Source organism: Entelurus aequoreus, linkage group LG03 (assembly GCF_033978785.1).
Source record: "Entelurus aequoreus isolate RoL-2023_Sb linkage group LG03, RoL_Eaeq_v1.1, whole genome shotgun sequence".
Classification (NCBI taxonomy): Eukaryota; Metazoa; Chordata; class Actinopteri; order Syngnathiformes; family Syngnathidae; genus Entelurus; species Entelurus aequoreus.
The window spans coordinates 46,869,395-46,890,345 of record NC_084733.1 but is presented as its reverse complement, the minus strand read 5'-3'; the positions used below and the strand labels follow the sequence as shown (position 1 = coordinate 46,890,345).

Sequence of the window (20,951 nt, the reverse complement as noted above, 5' to 3'; positions counted from 1 at the left end):
TGAGGTAGCATCTCTAACTGTTACCGGGAGGGCATTCCAGAGTACTGGAGCCCGAATCGAAAACGCTCTATAGCCCGCAGACTTTTTTTTGGCTCTGGGAATCACTAATAAGCCGGAGTTCTTTGAACGCAGATTTCTTGTCGGGACATATGGTACAATACAATCGGCGAGATAGGCTGGAGCTAAACCGTGTAGTATTTTATACGTAAGTAGTAAAACCTTAAAGTTGCATCTTAAGTGCACAGGAAGCCAGTGCAGGTGAGCCAGTATAGGCGTAATATTATCAAACTTTCTTGTTTTTGTCAAAAGCCTTGCAGCCGCATTTTGTACCAACTGTAATCTTTTAATGCTAGACATAGGGAGACCCGAAAATAATACGTTACAGTAATCGAGACGAGACGTAACGAACGCATGAATAATGATCTCAGCGTCGCTAGTGGACAAGATGGAACGAATTTTAGTGATATTACGGAGATGAAAGAAGGCCGTTTTAGTAACACTCTTAATGTGTGACTCAAACGAGAGAGTTGGGTCGAAGATAATACCTAGATTCTTTACCGAGTCGCCTTGTGTAATTGTTTGGTTGTCAAATGTTAAGGTGGTATTATTAAATAGATGTTGGTGTCTAGCAGGACCGATAATCAGCATTTCCGTTTTCTTAGCGTTGAGTTGCAAAAAGTTAGCGGACATCCATTGTTTAATTTCATTAAGACACGCCTCCAGCTGACTACAATCCGGCGTGTTGGTCAGCTTTAGGGGCATGTAGAGTTGAGTGTCATCAGCATAACAGTGAAAGCTAACACCGTACTTGCGTATGATGTCACCTAGCGGCAGCATGTAAATACTAAAGAGTGCAGGGCCAAGAACCGAACCCTGGGGAACTCCGCACGTTACCTTGACATAGTCCGAGGTCACATTGTTATGGGAGACGCACTGCATCCTGTCAGTAAGATAAGAGTTAAACCAAGACAAGGCTAAGTCTGACATACCAATACGTGTTTTGATACGCTCTAATAAAATATTATGATCGACGGTATCGAAAGCGGCGCTAAGATCAAGAAGCAGCAACATAGATGACGCATCAGAATCCATCGTTAGCAATAGATCATTAGTCATTTTTGCGAGGGCTGTCTCCGTAGAGTGATTTGCCGTGAAACCGGATTGAAAAGGTTCACAGAGATTGTTAGTCACTAAGTGTTCATTTAGCTGCTGTGCAACAATTTTTTCGAGAATTTTGGAGATAAACGGAAGGTGGGAGACCGGTCGGTAGTTTACCATAAGGTCAGGATCGAGGTTAGGTCTTTTGAGTAGAGGATGAATAACCGCTTTTTTGAATGCTAGGGGAACAGTGCCGGAGGAAAGTGATAAGTTTATAATATTTAACACTGATGGACCTAATAATACAAACAGTTCCTTGATAAGTTTCCCAGGAAGTGGGTCAAGTAAACATGTTGTTTGTTTTATCCCACTTACACGCTGTAAGATGAGTTCATTTTGCAGAGAAAGTAAAAATATTTTAGTAACAAGACTTGTTGTGTCTCCTGGTGGCCACGGGAGGGCTCATCGTTAGTTTGATTGCATTAAGACATAGCAGTTGCAGTTTACTAGCCTGCTGGCAGTGGAGAAGCTAAAGCTAAATGCTAACGTAATGTTTGGCAGCCTCTACCGTTCTTTTTGGAGTTTTCGCAGTTGTGACTGCAAGCATTGTGGCTGCTGTCCTCCTCCAACAAGGCCAGGATAGACAGGCAGAGAAAGTGTTGTGATTTGTGCCCCGACGGACTACAAAGATTATAGAAACCTACAAAGAAAGATGGCTGGAGTAATGTGTACTTGGCTCCCAAAGTGTTTTTATTCATTGACCTGTGACTACATGCAAGCATTTTCTAGAACTTATTTTTGTTACAAGCAGCCAACAAAGTATTCTATTTTTGTAATTGCATTCTGTTTATGAGTGTTAATGATGCAAAGCCAATGTCTGATCTACTGCATTGGACTGTATTTTTATGTTCTCATGGTGTGGATGGTGTAGGTATGTGTGTAAATTTGTAAAAAATAATTCATTTAAATATAACCAGTATTATCAGACATGTCTTATTAAGGTGATTTCGGGGATAATTTATATATTAGGTTTCACAGTTAAGGTGTATTTTTAATTGATCCAATTCATGAAATAGGTTTAGAAAGTGACGGAAAGTCAGAGTAAACATGATTGGTCCGACTCGACTTACTTGTGACGTGAGTCACATCACAGCGACCAAAAAATCAGTGTGCAAATCTATCAATTTAAAAGATATTTGGCAGACTCACAGAAACATGTATAACTTTTACTTTAAAATTAATTCAAATTAAGTTTTTATCACTTAAGATGTTTTGCAGAGGAGTTTTTTCGAGTTTAAACGTTCCATATTCGGTATAAGCTTTGTGGCGCAAGTAATTGTCCAAGCCGAAAATGTTGATGTTCTGGATAAACAAGGATATATGTTCAACGTCATGAGTACTGGTGTATAGTGGTGACGAAAACAACGCAAATGCAGTCAAACTCTAAAAACAGCGGTCCGGTTGCTTCTCCTGATGACACATTCAAGCGTGAAACGCTCTGAGTGACCACTGTGGAGAGCCAGCCAGCGGCGAATACATGCATTCCTATATTTTTAAGTTCTCATGGCGTGGATTAGAGGTGGGAATCTTTTCGCACCCCGCGATACAATTACAAATACAATTCGGGAGCTACGATTCAATTAAAAATCGACTATTGATGCATCATTAATTTATGTATATTGATGCAATTTTACATTTCTTTTTGTTTCACTAAATAAGCGTTTATCACTTGCAACATTTTTTAAAAAACAGTGCATTTGTAATAGGAAACAGTTAAATTAATTCCCTTCACATTTATTGTGTTATATCGAATGTGTGCAAAACTGGAACATAAGTGCCCAACAATAAAGGAGGTGGTCAGATCTCTCAGTGAGGTCGCTCGCTGCAGTCAGACACATTTTAGAAACGGTCTGCATTACGTTATTTACAATAAATACATCGATTATCAATTATTGACGTTTACTAATCGATTTTATAATCAACCACGTCCAAATAGCGATTAATCTAAAAATCGATTATTCACGGTACAAACCTACATATACTCATACTGTACATATACATTCACTGTACAAACATACATATACACATACTGTACATATACATTCACTGAACAAACATACATATACACATTCTGTACATATACATACATACACTCATGCACATAATCATGTTTCATCAAACATATGTTAACATTGTTGCCCTAGGGGAAACTGGGTAACACATGGCACACTGACAAAGCTTAACCTATTGTTACTATAACAATCTACAAGGTTAACATAGGTTGCTTCTCTTTTTCCCCCTCCATTTTTCTGCATTCTTTTGTATCTCTAGTTATCATTACGTATATGTATTGTTGCATTTGAACAACTGTATTGTTGATAATAAAGGTAAATTATTGGTATTGTTCATTATCAATAACGCTATTTCTATTGGTATTTGTATTGCTCCATTTGTAGTATAATAATGCTCATTGTCATTTCTGTATTATTATTTATTTCACTAACTGCTTCTTTGCTATCACTTTTATCATCATATTTGTACATATCGTATTTGCTGATGTTGCTCTATTGTTGTTGTTGTTGTTGTTATTGTTGTGTTTGCTGTTGTTGTTTTTGTCTCTCTGTCTAATACCCCTCTTGTCCCCACAATTTCCCCCTCTGTCTTCCTTTTTTTTCTCTTTCTATACCCTCCTGCTCCGGCCCGGCTGCACCAAATGATAATATAAATACATTTAATAAAGTCAAATACAAATAAGGCAATAAGAGAAGTATACCACACTTCTCTTTTGTAAAGTAAATCTGAACAGACGATATGGGCATCTACATCAACTATATGATTTGCCTGAGAAGCTGGACAGGACAAAAAATAAATAAATAATTTAAAAAAAAAGTATTATTTCCCCCCACCTGTAGCGTGTATAGTGTATGACAAAAAAAAAAAAAAAAAAAAATTAATAAACACCCTTCTTCAAAAAATAACTGCCTTGTTTTGGCGTGTATCAAAAGGAGCTACATTATATGTATCAAACTTTCTTACCTTAGCTTAGCTCATCCAACTTCTTCATTCAGTTCACTTGGCTTTGAGGAGTCGGCGACGTTCGCACATCAGGATTGCAGGCCGCTACGTGCGTTGGATTTAACTCCTGTTTGGCTCGCTGATGCTTTGTGTTGTATAGAGCTGTGCTGCGTGTGGGACTCGGGCGGATCATACAAGGCAGAAATAAACCCTCCACTGATCAAAGAAGCCTAAATGACATGAAAATCGCACAGAAAAAAAGAGATGCGTCCGTCGGAGCATCACAGCCAACGTAGCTGTGGCGCATATCATTTTTGAGGGGCGCACAGCTAAACAGAGGTACGAGAGCCATTGCCGTCGGGAAATTTCTGCCCTGAGAGGACCTAAAATGGAACCTTGACGAACACCCCAAGTATAATTTAAAGAGCTTAACAAAAGACTATTTACTACATCTCAAATAAACAAGCTACAGCAACACCTTAGTCACATAAACCACATTGTGAAAATAATGTTACTGCCTAAAAGGAGAGGACTTAAAGGGGTGCCTTGAAAACGCCTCAGTTAAGTAAATTACACATTTGTTCTTTGTTTGCTAGCAAGGTTAAATTGTCCTTGCAAAGATCTACCTTTGTGTTTACAGTGGTCCAATTCCCTCAATAAAACATGACCACTCCAGAGGTTTTAGGAATTTGCTGCAAAAATACACATGCTTTGAACTGAACTCAGGGACCGGTATGCTGTCATTCCTGAGCCGGATTTCTATCATCTACTTGTTTGCTGCGTGGCGAATATAATTTTTCTACATTTAATGCCACTTTGAATTAAACAGTCAAGTTTATATGTGGGTGTGTTTTCTAGGTACTGATTTGTTATTGGTTCCTCAATAACAAATCTTTCTACTCAAACAAAACATGTGTCTTTGACCGTCTTTTACTTACTCAAAAGCACTAATCAGTATTCAATCAATCAATCAATGTTTATTTATATAGCCCTAAATCACAAGGGCCCTGCAAATAAGGATACCAACATGTTGTTCATGTTCTGTCAAAACTCTGTTTTGGTTAAAATAGGCTTTCACAATTTTTGTTACCAAAATGAGTAGGTTTTGGGCCGATTTTATTTTGTAATAAGAAACAAATGGTGGAGACTTCTGCCCCAAGTCATGCATTTTGTAATCTGACCAACTTTTTCACCAAAAGTCTGCTTCAGTTCAAACATCTATCGTGACTGACAACAACAAAAAAACTACAACAACTACAACAGAGCGCACCTAAATATAAGCCGCACACACCTACTGTTTTGACAAATGTTATTTTGTATACATATTGACTGCACAAGTCTATAAACTGCAGGTGTGCACATTGAAACATGAAATATTTACACAGGCGCTTGTTCATTCACAAATTTAACAAACAACTGCCTGTAACAGCGGCTCAGTAGCCTACGGGAGTTATTGAGTCATATCTTTGTTTTTTTGCGTCTTAGTTTTGTTGGATTTCTGTTCCGTGTGTTGGGCGTTTCCTTTTTCGATGTCTGGGTCGATCTTCTTCGAATTTGGGGCTGCATTGTTGGCATTTCATCATGTATTCTCCCTAATGCACTAAATGGCTGACTAAATAATTGTGTGAGTGCAATTGATTTAACGTGAACAATATCATTGGTCGACCGTGACCTGTTCCGCAATTTCATTGGTCTCATGTGATGAAGATAAGTTCATTGGCAGCATGTTAAGCTCGTATACTGAGCAAATACATATTAGCCACAGCACTGTATAAAGCGCAGCGTTCAAAAAGTGGGAAGAAAGTAGCAGCTTGTAGTCCGGAAATTACAGTAGTTTTCTGCCGATCAACGATCAAATAGCAATTCAGAAACAAAGTATCGATTAAATGTAGGTATGGGAATCAAAAAATGGTTCTTGTTCAGAACCGGTTCCCAGTGTATCAATTCCTTGGAATCGCTTTTTTCCACACGATTCCCTTAACGGTTCCTGTGGGTGAGAATGATGTCATTACACAACTCAGTTCCTGTGCGGAAGAATTGCATCAAAGCTTGCCGATATTTTACAAGAAATTATTGCAACAGAGCTACTTGTAATAATTGTAAGGTTGCTATTCAATCAAGAGGGCGACATACGAGCAATATGCTGAGACATTTGAACATACAGCATGCAATGAATGTCGCATTTTTGAACCACGCCGATTTTATCCCAGGCAGCAGCATCTGGCGTAAATGCAACACGTAATAATGCCGCCTATAATATTAGCGCTATTACCTGTTAAATCGGAATGAATGCCTTCTTATTTAGATGAGCTGGAGCCAGAACATTGCCAGTAAGATTTGCTATCGAAAAAGACAATTATATTAGCACGAAACAAGTTTTGGCAACAAATAAATACAAACATTTAAAAAATACAATAATTTAGGTGGATGTTTCCGATGCCAATGTTCATATTTTTGTACACTTTGATTGTTTTTGTGTGTTGCTTCTCTTTTTTACTGTTTCATTTATTTTTTTTACGGTTTCAAACTAAAGGCAGTGTATTAGTGTGAGGGGTGCATGTGGGCGGGGCTTACAACAAGTTTACCTGGAAGCAGTTCTGCTGGACTTGGGCATGCAAGTAAAACACTGTAGAAGAACAAAGCAGGACCGAGGGCCTCTAAATTAAGTTTAAAAAGCTTCAAAACATGAAATTATGAAGCAAAAGTAATTTTTTTCATTTATCTTGATTAGAACTGTATGTGTTGCTGTCGGCAGATTCATCTCCTGCTCAGAGAGAAATCTTGTATTTGTAAACATGATACAGTGACCTACTTTTTTTGTACTTTTTTACTACTTCGTAAAGCACTCTGGTTAACTTTGTTACTTTCACAATTGGTTTTATATATGCAGTTGATTTCAGCACTAAGAGGTTATTCGGATATATTTATGTTATTTATTAAATGTTTAGTTTATTACTATGTATACATTCTCTTTACAAAGCAAACCATTTTTTTTAAAGCAATTACTCATATTTATTAGTTATGATATAGTTGGTAGAGGATTTATTATATGATCGTTTAATTTTTTTAAATAAAATGTAACATGGCAGTCAACCACCAGCTTCGCTCACTTGATGATGTTCTGTAGTTGGATGTCCTCTCAGAAACACGCCTGTGAAGGAAGTGTAGATGTCTCATAAAGGCAGAGATCTTCTTTGTCTTTTAAAAAAAAAAAATTACATACAGCATCATCATAAAGTATTACTCAGATATTATTTTTAAAGGTGTTTTAATGTAATTGTTAATATAAATGTCCCCTCTTAAAGTTCAGCCTATTTTACAGTTAAAAAACACACATTTTCTAAGATTTTCAATTCAAGGTTTTCATAAGCTGTAAGCAATAAACATCAACATTACCGGTATATCAAAAGGATTGAAATATCTTGTGTTGCATGTAGGGCTGCAACAATCGATTAAAATAGATTATAAAAATAGTTGTTAATTTAGTCATCGATTCGTTGGATCTATGCTATGTGCATGCGCAGAGGCTTTTTTATTGTATTTTTTTATTTTAATTTAAATGTTTTTTTTAATTTTTTTGTATTTAATTTTTTTTGGATAAACCTTTATTTATAAACTGCAACATTTACAAACAGCTGAGAAACAATAATCAAAATAAGTATGGTGCCAGTATGCTGTTTTTTTTCAATAAAATACTGGATAGGATAGAAATGTAGTTTGTCTATTTTATCCGATTATTAATCGATTAATCGAATTAATAATCAACAGATTAATCGATTATCAAATTAATCGTTAGTTGCAGCCCTAGTTGCATGTTATGAGCTCTTGTCATTATTAGTTTAACAGTATATTTTTATAGTCAGATGACAACTTTTCTTCAAAGTTTAAAACATGTTACGAAATGTTTAATTATTGTGTAATATCCTTGTGGTTTTTTTTGTTAAATTCTACAGAAAATTTATTTTCAAATTTTTTTTTTCTATGCTATGTTGTGTAAGGTCATGTTAGCTCTAACTTAAACAAAATTGATGCTGAACCATCCTTCTGTTATCTTTTTTTTTCAAAATAAGAAGTGATAAGAGAACCGACAAAGAACCAAATCGTTTAGCAGAATCAAAAGTGGAATCCGAACAGGAAAAATCTTATCAATTCCCATCCCTTACTAAATCCCCATAATCCCTCATAGAAATACAGTATGTGCCCGTCTCTACTCCGTAGAAGTTTGTTGACTGGGGCAGCAATTAACACAACATGGCTACATAAATCCAAGAATTGCAAATGTGAAGAAGACAACATACATGAAAATACTAAACACATCTCTTGTCTTTTTGCAGTAATACACAGTCACATGGAGAGAAAAAAACCCACCCCGTGCTTTATATGCAACTCTGTTGGTTTTAAATGCACTTCACTCTCACTTGCAGTGTGTGTAACATGTCACAAACATTATTGCATGCCACGATCACTATATCGTATGGACGAGATATTCACACATACTCTACACCTTTTCTCTCCACCATGTTAGTCACATGGTTACATCTGTGGTTTGTGGCCGATATATGTTGCCACTCTTGGAAATATACATTGTACATCCCATAAATATATCTAGGTTTAATAGAAACTTAACAACAAAAGGTTCGGTTCCACTTATTCCGCCCACATACTGTAGTTGATGGTAATCTTTAGAGCTGATGCTTGATTACATAGTTTTTAAATTCTGCCTTGAATAAACAGTACAATGTTGCTGTTCTTTCATGTAATAATAGTTACAATAGAAACAAATGGATATTGTAAACTATAAAAGAGGAATATGTGACATAAACAGTAATTATGAGCATAACAAGTCCTGCTTTAATTGTTTAATCTGATTACATTTTCTTGGGCACGTGTTTTTCAAATGGGCTAGCATAACCAGTTCACTATAAACAAAGCTGCCCTTCAGGGGCTTGGTTATAAAGAGGGGTGAATGGTGATTCAAATCTATGTGTGCATGCTCAAACCATGCACAGGCCTAGAGCCTCTCACTGATCAAGCCCGCTCCCCCAGCCTCGTTTTGATTGATTCCTAGTCAGGGTCAAGAATATGGAAGGCCAGGCTCAGGCTCACAGGGCCTGGGGCCTCCCAGAGGGTGACCTGGAGGTACTGCGGCAGTAGTGATGATGGTTTGGGGAGGACGCTTATTTCAGGGGCCCTTCTATCAAGGCCCTTTTTTTGGTGGGAAAATCTTCACAATGGGGTTGTAGAGTGGAATCTCCCATTCATTACAGGAGAAAATGAAGGCCATGTCTGCTGCAGCTGATCCAGTGACCTCAGTGTGTAGGTGTGTGCGTGTGCGTGTGCGTGCGTGCGCTGGAGTGTGTCAGAGTGTTAGCATGCAAAAGGCTTTTAGGTTCACATATAATGCTTACAATGTATTCAACAAAAAGTGGAAACCAAGCAAGATGGTACTTGGAGTCCTCTGTGTCCAATTACAATTACAGTTTTAAAAGGCGTGTCTGTGTTTAGCTCCACCCTTTTAGTACTGCACTACTGTCCACTGGATGATAGGGGCTGTGATGTCTTATTTTGGTATGCTAACAAAGTTAAAAACTGAGTGTCTTGATCCGATATTGATATTGAATATAGGTCAGAAATCAGGAAAAAAAAAAACAAGTATCGGTTGATATTGTCTTGCATCTTAAAGGGGAACTGCACTTTTTTGGGAATTTTACCTATCGTTCACAATCATTATGAAAGACATGGCGACGTGTGTATTTGTTTAATGTACTCTAATTCGTAAATAAAAGTCAGTTTACAGCGGAGCCAGTAGGAGCTCCTCTATTCTGCCCATAAAACCCAATAAATAACCATCCAAAAACCGCCAACAATACTCCATTTACATTTTGTGACTTGAATATTAACCAAGTATTAGTGTTATTGTTACTATAAGTGCTAACGCCATAAACTATTTACAGTCACGCTGTGATCACAAGCTTGTGTGCCAATGTTGACATGATTGACTGATCAGCTGATTCCTCGCTTCCCTGCTCGTAGAAGTTTATTGTAGATCATAAATCATGCCTCTCACCTGGATAGTAGAAGGATGAAGATGTAATCTGAAAATGTTGTACTCTTTGGCAACCAATGTCGCAAAACAACACAAAATGACGCTTGGTTTCACCCCCCTTTTCTTCGCAAGGATTATGAGTCATACTCCATCTGAACGGGACTATAACAAGATTCTATCAGTTGGCATCCTTAAGACAGCAGACATTGTACAGTAAATGATGTTATGAACTATGTTTGTTGGCTCTCATTAAGTCTGCAGTGAGTTTTAATCGGTGATGTAGTTGAAAAAAAGTGAATGTTGTGATGCTTGTTTAAAACTAAACAAGCATCAGGCATTCCTAAAATGATTAAAAATACGTAAATATTAAATGTTATTAGGGCTGTCAAAGTTAAAGTGATAACACGTTAACTATACATTTCAATAATGGCACTCATTTTTTTAATGGGTGATTAACGCACACACATTCATTTTGACTCTTGGGCTTTGCCGTAGTGGGGGATCTCGGCTGCAGTTCACTTGTTACTGATGAGCCACAAGAGAGCCGAAATGGACCAAGGAAAGTCGTCTACATTATGGAATTATCAGGTTCAAAGCCACGGCAAGTTGTTCTCCTGACAAGAAAATACAATTTACGGTGAGAAGAGACAACATCCCTGCAGCAAACGCCTGCTGCGCGTGTCATTCAGACGTGGTTGGTGCTTCACTTCCGTGTTCAGATTACGATGAAGGTGCATTTACATTGTTACTGTGACTGATTTATTAAGTAAGGTGACATAAAAGCTCAACAGAAACGAAAGACGGTCGGCAGGAAGTCGAAAGGAGACTTTTTTATTGCAGACAGTTGCTCCGACATCAAAACATGTCAAGACACTTTCTCAAACCAATCACACTCTTTTCCGGCTTCAAAATAAAAGTGCTATGCTGTAGGAGGGTTGCATATGACGTCACATCCAATTTTTTTCTTCGTGGCTTAATTCACACAATGGTCAAGCAGCTTGAGGGTAGCATCAAAACAAGTGAAAGTGAGTGTAGAGTTTGAGTATTGCTATTCTCTTCTTGGGGGTTCCAGTCGTTCAAATAAAGAGATGTGTTTATATAGTCCTTAAAGAAGTGGTTCATAAAGATGATAAAGTGAGGGGAAAAACAAAAGTGTGTCAAAGGAAATGTCTCTTAAAAATATCACTTTCATCATCTTGTGGAATGCAATCGGACCATGATTGTGTCTGCAGCGATCACTTTGAAAATGTTTGTTGGAACATTTTATTTGTTTGAGAAACTTTCTGTGATGCAATCAAGTTTTATTTTCTACTATATTAGAAGTGTTTGATAGATTAAGATTAAAGATTAAGGTAGCAGAACTAAACGTAAGGAAAGGACAATGGATTGCATTAGTTTGTGTCCTTTTGTAGTTGCTTAAGGGCTATATAAGTAAACTTTGATTGATGACTAATGGTATGCCTAAATATAACTACAAAGACCTGGTTGTGCAAATAAACTAACGTCATGTTAAGTCCTAGTAATACATATTGGGATTTTTGGTCCAATCCACCGTATTTTCAATGTCGATTTTTAAAACAGAAATTAAAAGCTACTGTACAGCATCCCCCGCGACCCCGAAGGGAATAAGCGGTAGAAAATGGATGGATGGATGTATAAGAATACGTTAGCTTTGCATTTTAACTTGCAATAGCTTAAGTTGCATAATCAGCTCGGTTACACTTACTATACTTTATAATGTTAATGTAAAGTTGTTGCTAAACTTTCATTTGTAGTTTAATAATTTAGAAAAAAATACAAATAAATACTAATAAAAACACTTCATTGTTGTAGTTAAATGTTTCTCTGTTGAACAAATTTGCAAGACAATGCACATATATTACCATACAAATAATTGGATATTATTTTGATATATTTGATGATCGATCGATAAAGAGAAATACATATGTTACATTTAAACATTTTAAAACTTAATTATTACACAACATTTTTTTCCACATGAACACACAAGAGTACCGAAAAGTACCGATATCAATTCAAATGTAAATGGTACCAATCCCTATTTAAGTAAAAAAAAAAAAAGTTAAAGTACCAATGATTATCACACACACACGAGGTGTGGCGAAATTATTCTCTGCATTTGACCCATCACCCTTGATAACCCCCTTGGAAGTGAGGGGAGCAGTGAGCAGCAGCGGTGGCTGAGCCCGGGAATCATTTATCAGAGATGTTTTGTAATGTTATACAGTAATATTTGCACCTAAACAATTGCTTGTACATCAATTGAGAAATATGGGGGTGGGATTTTCTGGCTGGCTGAAATATTGTGTAAATTATTTTATAACATCTTCTGGTCGAGTCCTCAATTACAAAATGATTAGCAGGCTGAATATTACATTTTATTAATTAATAGAGAATGTTAAAAATTGTTATGCAGCAATATGAAGACCATCAACTTGTACAACATGTAATGTATAGAATATCAGAAGCATTTATTCAGGCAGAAATATCACAGATTATAGCTGGGATAGACTCTAGCCCCCCGTGACCCCTAAAGGGACAAGCGGTAGAAAAATGGATGGATAGATATTACCAAACACCTTAGACAATCAAAGCATGATCATAACAATCAACATTTTGTGTTATTTTTGCGGTAAACTGGTATCTAAACATGGAATGCAAGTGTTCCTAAAGCAGGAATAGAAATTATGTATTTCTACAAAATATAAAATCTGGCAACACACCAACAAACAGCGGCCAATCTTTTTATTGTCATTAAATCGTGTTTGTCGTTTTTGTGTTGAGCTGTTTAAAAAAACAATGTTTAAAACACATTTCATTAAAGCAAATTAATTGTCCGTTCATAGTGTTAAAACTTGAAAATGATCTGTCTAGGGTATACTTATTACTGAAGAAAAATTATATCTGTCTGTGATTAATTGCATTAATTTTGAGTTAACTATGAACAAAATATGATTAATCGCGATAAAATATTTTAATCGTTTGACAGCTCTGGTTATTATGAATGTGCCCGTTACTACATTACATATATAATTACATCATGAATATAAAACCCTAATGGAGGTGTTTGGATGTTCTTTTAAGGACTTTATAGACAGAATAGAGGGGCTCCCATAGGCTCCATTTAAAGCAAACTTTTGATCGCATTTATTTACTAGATAGAATGCATAAAAAAAGAAAAACATGTGTTCTTGTCTTACATAAGGATTGTAAATGATAGGCACCATTCCCAAAAAAGTGCAGTTCTCCTTTAAATCACAGATATAAGCTCTAAAATAAGTAGTCCTGCAGCACTTGTGCAAAATTCATCAGCCGCTTACATTTAAAGTCCTGTAGTTAGCAAACAAATGTGATCTTTTCTTACAAAAGGTAAACATGTAGTAGGTGTCCTTAATTGAAAAAATATTGCAATCTAAAACACGACATTTGTTAATAAAACAAGGATCAAATAAGTATAATGGCATGGATATTACTTAGACATACAAAGTGTCCGAGGCAGAAGCATATTTTAAATTATCCAGTAACAAACGTGTCTGGATCAGTCAACTTACTGCGTCATGACCTTAAGTTGATGAATTATTGTGACCACAAGGTGTTGCTAAAACACAAATTGACACTTAACTTCAAAAGCATAAATCTGTCATAAGATTAGTGTTTTCATACCCACCAATAATCACTGTTTAATTTCACTTGAGCAAACCTTTTCCATTATTCCACACTACAAAATCACAAAAGTATGTACCGGTACTATGATTCCTGCTGTTATGGTATTTGTTTAATATCGGTATCGGCCAACACTCATGGCTCCAATGTTTGTTTTGTATTGGAAGTGAACATGTTGTATCAAGACACTTTTACTGAAGTGGCCTGTGCTGCTCGATGTAATTATAATTGTTAGTTTGGAAAAATTATAGGAAATAAACAAGTTTAGTTTTTTTTCTCCATCATAAACTTTATTTCCTGCTGAGTTATCAGACATGGGGGCCTTTGCTTGTCATGCTTGGTTCGATAATGAAATCAATTTGGTTGATATTGTTTCAGGTGACTTTTAATGAGTATCTAATATCTGCTCGAGGTAGGAAGGTTAGGATATTTGTTTATTTGTGTGTGTGTGTGTGTTTTTTCTAAAGTGATGGATCACCCGCATGATAAATATGGATGGTTCTACCCTGGATTACCGGGCAGTGCTCCAAAACCAACTGCCTGAATGTAAATCATTGTTTTTAGTGGCAAGCCTCTTTAACTACACGTGTGTGTGACCTATTTTGACAAATTTGTTGTTTATCGGAGAAGTGCGTTTGGTATTCATTGATTATTTGATAGAAGACATTTTCATTGACATCCTCTACCTGTATTTTACCTGTGTTAAAGAAAATCAAAGGCTTATTACCATAGATGGGTGCAAACTACTGTCTTGTGGCCTTAGATAACATTCATAATTCACCATAGTCCCTCTCCCCCAATGGCCAGCCTAGGAGCTCGTTAAGCTTTGCCTTACAGGCAAGACTAATGGATGGCAGAAAGAGCCCCCTCAGGACCCTTTAGCATCATTTGTGTTGGTCCGCTCACTTAGTATTCACTTATGTATTTTCACCCTAGTCTGAGCACAATATCATGAATAAACATGGTTAATTCATAAACACACTTAATGCAATACAAGACTTGGCTCATAATTATTCAACCTGTAGAAACACACTTCCCCTCAAATACCATTCCATTAGTAAAGATGGTGATTCCCTAGAATAAGAGGGGAATCAAACCTGCATATTTAATAGTAGTAATTCAGAGCTGACTGCAGGAGACTTGGGGAAGCAAAAGGGCAGCCCATTTACTCAAACAGCATGCACACTTTGGGCCAGATGGGCCTCATTCCCTAATAGTTCTCACAAACCAATGTGTTCTTACTTATCCTTTTTTTTTACTTTAGTCGTTTTAACATTTTGTCACAGGGTATTGAAAAGTCTAAAATCCAATTATTTAAATTTAAGGCCTTCAAATGTCTTAAATTATAAATACAATCTTGTTAACAAAATCTTTAATTTAAGCATACTGTATTCACATTTTCCTTTTTGGGATTTGTTTTTACTTTCAACATAATGTGCTTCCAGTGTCAAATATTGTTTGACTAAAAACTTTATTTCAATTTTTGGAATTCTTGAATTTTATGTGTTAAATACAACGCTATAAATATTGTTAATGATTACTTCCACCAATCGAATCAGAAGCCGCAAGATGTTTTAACAAAACAAACAAAACAAACAAAAAAATAAAAAATAAATAAAAAAAGCACTCTCTAATTTAGTTAACCTGCTTTTAACCATCAGAGTATATTGGGGACTTTTCATCCTTTGAGGTACATGTTTGCTTTTTCTTAGCCATAACTTTGGTTGTGTTACTCTGAATGGAAGGATTTTTCCTAAGCGGGCCTTATTTATGTTTAATTTTAATATTGTCATTTCAAATACTCTCATATATTAACAATATCTTGAGGAATAATTTTAACCCAGTAGAGTAAATAAGTAAAGGATGAAAAGTACTCAGTGACTTAAGAGTGTAAAAAAAAACAGTTTTAATAGATTTTTTTAAAAATTACATTTATGCTCAAGTTCAGCCCTAAATAAAGATAGCAAACTTTGAATGTCCATTGACCCAGTTTTTTGTGGGTTTTTTTGCATAACTTGAGTTATCATCTATATATTGGGCTGAGGTACTGGTGTAAAGAACAGGCCTAAATATACATACAATTAGTAAAAAATATATATGATGCATTGTTAGGGGCAGATTCCAAACTTTATAGCAGTTAAGACCGGTACAAAACAATCCCCATTAACGACCATTATACTGACAATTATAAACTGTACAATCATTACACAATATAATCATCAATCAATCAATCGTCAAAGTTTATTTACTGTATATAGCCCTTAATCACAATTGTCTCAAAGGGCTTCACAAGCCACAACAACATCCTCATTTTCTAATTTCAGGGTTTCATTTTGGAGAAAAAAACAGTACACTTTGTCATATTTACTGTTTGTTGGGACAATTTTGGTCAAGTGTTTCTCACAGGGCGTTGACGCGGTGGTGGTTTCCGGCAGGAGCAGAGTGGTAGCCTACGTAGTGATGTGATGACGTAACAGTCGATGACGACACTTTACAAATGCAATGAAAAGCAAAACAAATGATAAGGGCCACAAACAAAGTTTCTTCTTTTGTGTGTATTGTGGCGGACAAAACCGTGTGTGCATGTGTGCTGCACCTGTAGAGAGATTGTCGGAGAAAAGTATGTGTGTGTGTGTGTGTGTGTGCGTGTGTGTGTGTGTGTGTGTGTGTGTGTGTGTGTGTGTGTGTGTGTGTGTAATGAAGGCAGGTGGATTAGTTCTTTTAGCAACCTTTACAGAACATTTGGTGGTCTGTGCATGCAAATTTGTTGCATCTAAAGAAAACTTGGTTAGAATAAACACCTTCTTGCAGCTCGCTGCAACCTGCAGGATGCATCAACATTTGCAAACTGGAACAACATGTTGTGGACTTCAATTATTGCCACACAAGTGTGCCTGCGATTCATTTACTGTTGATATTTGTATCGATCCTCCCATCCCTGTTCATATTCAGGAGCTCTGACTTTAGTTTTAGTCTGGCTCCTTGTATCCTCCTTCTGTGATTAGCGTAGCATTTCCTTGTCCTCCAGTGATAATGATATTTGTAAGAAAAATAGTTTATTTGCCGCCATGGAAGAGAGGAATAGAGACTTGCTTTGCATGCTGGAGTAGCGTTAGCCACCAGCAAGGACGCTACAGTGTGTTGAGGACCTGTTTGTTTGCTTGTCGCTTTGCATTATTATGATATAACGATAGTAGCATAGTAACAATATCATGCGATATTATCAATGTATTAAAGCTACAGTGCGATATTATTGCAGTATATGTAAAAAAAAGACTTAAAAAGGCCATAATGTGTGAAATGAAGTGACAGGAATGTTTAGAATAAGCACACTTAAGGCCTGATTTACTAAAGGTTTGGGTGTACTCATACATGCAAACATTTGATTGATTGATTGATTGAAACTTTTATTAGTAGATTGTACAGTAAAGTACATATTCCGTACAATTGACCACTAAATGGTAACACCCGAATAAGTTTTTCAACTTGTTTAAGTCGGGGTCCGCGTAAATCAATTCATGGTAAAATCCTGTAGATTGCGTCTGTTAAGTGAGCAGAATAAGGCGTGCAATCCGTTTTGCGATCATCAAAACGAGCACAATACTGGGAGTAGAAGATGCAAATTTAAATTGTTTACCACACGCAATGTGATTTATCAGCCCTCATCATCACTGGGGAGCACTATTTTGCGTTCTATTTAGCACGTGTAAGAAGGAAGTGCATTGAGTCATTCCAGACGCACAAATGCGCTGGCAATGCGATCAGCCTAGTGCACAGACTTAAGTGTCAGTGTGCACATGTTTCTGCTGTTTTTACACACGCTGTTTAGCGCGCAGTATTTGAATCTTAGTAAACCAGGCCCTTACTGTAATTAAACAGAGACATAATGCTCAATTTTTCTAAATACCGGTGTATTTATTACTACAAACATGTATTTTTATGTGCACAGAATAGTGCAGGAACATCCAATTTTACAAGCAAATACTTAAAAAAAAAAACCTTACAGTTAAATGTATTCAAAGGAGTGTAAAACAATGTTCAGTTTAGTGTCTTACTGTCTTTCAACTTTTACTTTATGAGAAAGAACGTCCTCTGCAGTGGACATGCTGTATATCAGTTTGGAAAATGCAGTTTCTCAGAAAAGTTAACTCCCCATTTACCTTTTTAACAAAGTAAAAATACCTCACAAATTGATGTTTAGCCATGCTGGCTTTAAATATATTTTCCCTTGGCGCAGTGCGCCTTGACCAAGTCTGTTTTGGCTTGAAATGCTCGAGGCGAACGTGGCGCGCTATATTACCTCCGCCAAAGAGGTTATGTTTTTACCTGCGTTTGTTAGTCTGTCTGTTAGTGTTACGGCCCCTATGTCGTGGCCCAGTCTAAAAGGCACGCGTAACATAAAAGACCGACACTTTGGACTTACATGTTGTTCTTAAACAAGTTAAACAAACTATAGTGTCGCTACTACAGAGATTCGTGGCAACATACGTGGGTGTGTGGTGATTAGCTGGGCTGGCAATTTAAAATAAAATGGTGGGATTTTGTAAGATGTAGTTTATTTTTATATCCCTCCCCAAGTTTTGGTTTGATACCGTCATACATCACAGCATTGTAAACGTTTTAAAACAGCAATACCGCAGTATCTCTACAATCCTTAAATACAATATTAAAAGCTCTATTGTTGGACAAATGTATTTAATTTTGCTCTTTGTTTGTGTACTACAGAGTGTCATTCCAGTTATATTTGTTATGTTATGGTAACAGAAAACCTTGCAGTCAAACAAGATTTAACCAACAATCTCACCCCCAACATATGTCATTTAAATTGGACATCATTTGTGCTCGATGTTCCATCGTTATTTTTCCTCCCCTCTTTTTTCCCTCTGTGTTTCATCTGGAGCCTGCCTCCATGGGGTTCTGGGGGCCGAGGAGCACATTCCTGTTGCTCCACCATGGCCACTAAATGAAATGGGTCCCAGTGTTGTAGCAGGCGGAAAACATGGATGATGGGAAACGTATCAGGTCACTCTCTGGTTCACATCAATAAAGGGCACCATGCAGTCTTGTTCTTAGTGAAAGTACTGCCAGGCGGTCTTCAGGCATTCTATAGGAGACATTGCTAACGGTGGTTAAAATGATTGAAAAGTCATCGGAAAAACAATATGGAGCATCTGATCATGACAAAAAGTGGGACATTCTCTAAAACATGTCTGTTCAAGAAATGACTTCCGTGGACTGATAGAACTGTTTGTCCAAAGGTTGTTTTTTTCTGTAAGGGATGTCAAAGTCTCCTCTGGAGGAGGCTCTGCTGCCAAAACCTCTGTCAGTCCTCAATGTTATGTATGTGGAGAAGTGGGGCTAGTCACTGAAGAATGTAATACATTTAACAGCTATTTTTAAAATGAATAACTTTTTCAAAGTTAAACATTTTATATTCTACCAAAATGTTACACCGATAGAATGACAGAGGCTTTTGAGCCAGGATTTTTATAGTTTTTAAATTTGTTTTATTTATATGGGTTTTCATATTGGGTTTCTAGTGAGCAACCAGGTTTTGATGCAGGAATCTAAATGGGAAAATATCATTGAGGGCAAACATATCTTAGCAGACTTGGTTGTCATGGAAGGTATGATTTGTTTAAAATTGTGCAGATTGAACTTGATTCTTTTTGCTGTGAGTTTGATTTGTTTTTTTAAAGGAAAGTGTTGACCCCAAGGTTTTTTTTTGTGAACATAATTGAAACAGGTTTGTTTCTGGATACTTACTTTTCAAATAAGACATCTACATTACAGAAAGCATTAATGTCAGTACGCACACACAAACAAAAGTCTCCTTGGTGTGCTCCAAAACGTTAACCACCATGTTGCTACAATAAAAAACAAAAAAAAGACAAATCATTTTACCTTGTGTCTGCGAATATTTGTGGCATTGTTGAAAACACTTTTGAAGTGACAAACGAGCAGTGGCTTCACGTAGTCACCGCTGGCGTTAACACAAACTAGCAGTGTGAGGCGATCCTTCATCGGCTTGTGTCCCGGTTGTGCCTTCTCCTTTGATGTAATGAACGGCCGCTGTGGCATCTTTTTCGGTCTCATCACAATTAAAGAATTGCTACAGAACAAATCCCCTTCTGCTGATAAAATCCTCGAACTGAAGGTGCCGCAAGTCAAAGGCTAATGAGCTAAAGCTGTTGCCTAGCAACCCAAAGCTATACAGTGAGACTGAGAGTTTGGACACATTTTAAAGTATTTCTGATTACATAAAGTGATCTCTAAGACAGACTGACACAGCTCTGAAGGGTGCAAGTTACAACAATTGTGTAAATAAACACGCCGGAAGTGGCACTTACTGTTGAAGTTCTTTGAAATGGCTGCAGATGTAAACAGGATGTGACATAGGGGCCTCCACCTCTTCAAAATGGCTGTGCCTGCGCGTACAGGAAGTGATGTCATCAAAATGGCAGCCCTCGATGGCTTCAACCGGCATGCAAAATTAATGAATGAAGGGTGCGTAAAGGTTGTCAATAAAGGCGTTCGTAAACCCGAGGTTCCATTGTACAATGGTGTGTATATCATTTTTAAAAACAGAGAACACTTATATGGTAGAGAAAGTTGTTTTAATTGTACGTGGCTATGATAAGACAACGTATGCACCTGTGCTGTTGGATAAAATGAGAAATATGTTTAAGTAAAAAACTTCATGTTTTGTTGTTAAATAAGGTTTTGATGAGATTATATAGCGCAATGTACTATTCAAATTGCTGTTCAAGTCATTGGAACTGCGTTTGTGTATGTTGCGTTTGTGTATGCTACGTGCATGTATTTGTACTCTCCATTCCACTCACGGGCATGTAACTTACACAATAACAATTGCTTTTTAATAATAACATACATATAGACAAAAAGAGCTGCGAGAATGTCACACCCCGCCTTGGGTGAAGGTAATGTATCCTTTGCAAACCAGACTTTCAAACCAAGGATGGCAAGGCACGCAGATGGTAACAGTTTACAAACATTTATTTACAACCCAAAGTGTCAAGAGGTGAACAACAACAAGAGGAAACAAAACACCCAAAATCTGCAATAGTAATAAATAGAGGCAATATTA

At 36.8% G+C, this 20,951-nt stretch overlaps 1 protein-coding gene and 1 long non-coding RNA gene across 6 annotated transcripts in view; one reads left to right on the top strand and one right to left on the bottom strand.

Annotated features, from left to right (window-relative positions):
* Positions 1-20,951, top strand: part of arid1b (AT-rich interactive domain 1B) — a 692,248-nt gene that overhangs the window by 97,387 nt on the left and 573,910 nt on the right. The gene's annotated exons all lie outside the window — the stretch shown is intronic.
* The window catches only part of LOC133646518 (uncharacterized), a 52,649-nt gene continuing 51,892 nt past the window's right edge, over positions 20,195-20,951 (bottom strand). Inside the window, exon 3 of the long non-coding RNA XR_009825305.1 lies at positions 20,195-20,271. This is a non-coding gene — a long non-coding RNA (uncharacterized LOC133646518). The remainder of the gene's footprint in view (positions 20,272-20,951) is intronic.